This window comes from Macrotis lagotis, chromosome 6, assembly GCF_037893015.1.
Source record: "Macrotis lagotis isolate mMagLag1 chromosome 6, bilby.v1.9.chrom.fasta, whole genome shotgun sequence".
Taxonomy (NCBI): Eukaryota; Metazoa; Chordata; class Mammalia; order Peramelemorphia; family Peramelidae; genus Macrotis; species Macrotis lagotis.
This window is the reverse complement of record NC_133663.1, coordinates 102,555,539-102,559,271: the sequence shown is the minus strand read 5'-3', so window position 1 is coordinate 102,559,271 and position 3,733 is coordinate 102,555,539.

Genomic DNA, 3,733 nt, shown 5'->3' with positions numbered 1-3,733 from the left:
AAGGGGAGGGGTGGAGGACAAACACACTGAATGTGGGGTATTCAAAAACAAAATACTGGGGAATATGGATAATGTGAAAAACAGGGAAAATACAATCAGAGGGAAGATAGCATGCAGGGCAATAAAGAGTTAATGAATGTGAATGGGATGAGCTCTCCTTCAAAACATAAGCAAATAACAGAGTGGATTAAAAAACAGAATCCTACAATATGCTGCTTACAAGAAACTCATTTGAAGCAGAGAGGTACATATAGAGTAAAGGTAAAAGGTTGGACCAAAATATATTTTGCTTTAGCTGAAGTGAAAGAAAGCAGGGTGTAGCAATCCTAATCTCAGACAAAGCAACTGCAAAAATAGATAGCTTTAGAAGAGATAAAGAAGGAAACTCTATTCTCCTAAAAGGTATTATAGACAATAAAGTGATTTCAATACTGAATAGGTATGCACCCAATCCTATAGCTTCTTTGGAAGCTTAAAGGAGAAGCTGAAGGAACAGACAGCAAAACTCTACCAGTGGAAGACCTCAACCTCCCTCTCAGATTTAGATAAATTTACTCATAAAATAAACAAGAAAGAAGTTAATGAGGTAAATAGATTGTTAGAAAAACTAGATAGGATAGACTTATGGAGGAAACTGAATGGGGTTAGAAAGGAATATACTTTTTTTTCGGCAGTACATGGCATTTACATAAAAAGTGACCATGTATTAAGGCATAAAAGCCTAATGATCAATTGCAGAAAGGCAGAAATAGTGAATATATCTTTCTCAGATCATAATGCAATAAAAATCATATGCAATATTGGACCAGGGAACTATAGAACAAAACTAATTGAAAACTAAATAACCTCATTTTAAAAAATGAGTGGATCACACAACAAATTATAGAAAGAATTAATTATTTCATCCTTGATAATGACAATAATGAAACAACACACCAAAAATGGGATTCACTCAAAGTAGCTGTCAGGGGATATATTATATCTTTAAAGGATTACATGAATAAATTAGAGGAAAAAGGAATCCAATGAACTAAATATGCAACTAAAAATTATAGAAAGAAATTAAAAGGCTCTATTAAATGCCAAATCAGAAATTCTAAAAATTAAATGAGGAAATTAATAAAATTGAAAGCAAAACCTATTGAATTAATAAATAAAACCAAGAGTTGTTTTTATCAAAAAACCAATAAAATTGATAAATCTCTGGTCAGTTTGATTAAAAATAGAAGAAAACGAAATTGCTAGTATCATAAATGAAAAAAGTGAACTCACCACTAATGAGGAGGAAATTAAAGTAATAATTCTGAAATATCTTGACCAACTCTGCCAATAAATTTGACATTCTAAGTGAAATGGTTGAATATTTACAAAAATATAAGTTGCCCAGTTTAAATGAAGAGGAGTTTTAATACATAAACAACCCTATCTCAGAGAAAGAAATTCCACAAGCCATCATTGAACTCCCTATGAAAAAATCTCCAGGGATTGTTGAATTGATAAGTGAATGCTATCAAACATTTAAGGAACAATTGGCTACAATTCTATATAAACTCGTTGGAAAAAATAGGTGAAAATGTAACTCCGCATAAATCTTTCTATGTCACCAATATGGTGCTGATGCATAAACCAGGGAGTGTTAAAACAGAGAAAGAAAATTATAGACCTATCTCCCTGATGAATATAGATGCAAAATTTTTGAATAAAATTTCAGCAAAATGATTGCAACAAATTATCACTAGGATAATACATTTTGACCAAGTAGGATTTATCCCAGGAATGCAGGGTTGGTCTGATATTAGGAAAACTGTTAGTATAATTAATTATATCAATAAAAAAACCTGTCATAAATCATATGATTATATCAGTAGTTGCTGAAAAAGTTTTTGACACAATACAGTACCCATTCCTACACTAGAGAGTGTAGGAATAAATAGACTGTTCCTGAGAATAATAAGCAATATCTATTTGAAACCATTAACAAGCATTATATTCAATGGGGATAGGCTAGAGGCATTCCAAGTAAGATCAGGTGTGCAACAAGGATGCCCATTATCACCACTACCATTCAATATTGTATTAGAAATGTTAGCTTCAGCAACAAGAGAAGAAAAAGAAATTGAAGGAATTAGAAATGGGAAGAAAGAAGCAAAACTCTCCTCTTTGCAGATGACATGATAGTATACCTAGAGAATCCCCAAGACTCATCTAAAAAACTACCGGGAAACAATTAGCCACTTTAGAAAAGTCATAGGATATAAAATAAACCCTCATAAATCCTCAACTTTTCTATATATGGCTAACAAGATACAGCAGGAAGAATTAGAAAGAGAAATCCCATTCAAAGTAACCACAGACAATATAAAATACCTGGGAGTCTATTTGCCAAGGCAGACTCAGAAACTTTTTGGAAACAATTACAAAACACTTTTCATAGAAATAAAATCAGATTTAAATACCTGGGCAAACATCAATGCTCATGGATAGGTGAGCTAATGTAATAAAAATGACAAATCTACCAAAACTAAACTACCTGTTTAGTGTCCTATCAATTAAAAATCCAAAAAATTTCTTTGTGTTAGAAAAAGTTGTAAGTCAATTCATATAGAGAAATAAAAAGACAAGAATTTCCAGGGATTCAATGAAAACAATGCAAAAAAAGGCAGCTTAGCCCTACCATATCTAAAATTATATTATAAAGCATCAGTCATCAAAACTCTCTGGTATTGTCTAAGAAAAAGAGTGGTGGATCAGTGGAATAAACTAGACACAGCAGCTGAAAATTAATATAGTAATATGCCAAAGAGTCCAGGTTTTGGCATAAAAAACTCTCTCTTCGATAAAAACTGTTGGGGAAATTGGAAGTTAGTATGGAAGAAACTTAGATTAGAGCAATAGCTCACACCCTATACTAAGATATGATCAAAATGGATACAGGATTTAGACATAAAAACCAATATTATAAGCAAACTAGAAGATCAGGGTGTAGTTTACCTGTCAGATCTATGGAAAGGGGAGCAGTTTATAACCAAGGAAGAGATGGAGAACATCATTAAAAACAAACTATATGATTTTTATTACATTAAATTAAAAAGGTTTTGCACAGACAAAATCACTGTAACCAAGGTAAAAAGAAACGTAGTAAACTGGGAAACAATTTTTACAACTAGTATTTCTGACAAAGGACTCATTTCTAAAATATACAGAGGTTTCAGTCAAATTCTTTAAAAAAAGCCATTCCACAATTGACAAAAGTTCAAAGAATATGCAAAGGCAATTTATAGATGAGGAAATCCAAGCAATCCATAGTCATATGAAAAATTGCTCTAAATCATTACTTATTAGAGAAATGCAAATTAAAGCATTTCTGAGGTACCACCTCATACCTCTCAGACTGAGCAATATTGCCTAAAGGACAATGATCAATGTTGAAAGGATGGGGCAATAGGGGCGGCTAGGTGGCATAGTGGATAAAGCACTGGCCTTGGAGTCAGGAGTACCTGGGTTCAAATCCGATCTCAGACACTTAATAATTACCTAGCTGTGTGGCCTTGGGCAAGCCACTTAACCCCATTTGCCTTGCAAAAACCTAAAAAAAAAAAAAAAAAGAAAGGATGGGGGAAATCTGGGACACTAATACATTTTTGGTGGAGCTGTTCTCATCCAACCTTTCTGGAGAGCAATTTGGAATTATGCCCAAAGGGCAACAAAAATGTACTTACCCTTTGATCTAGCA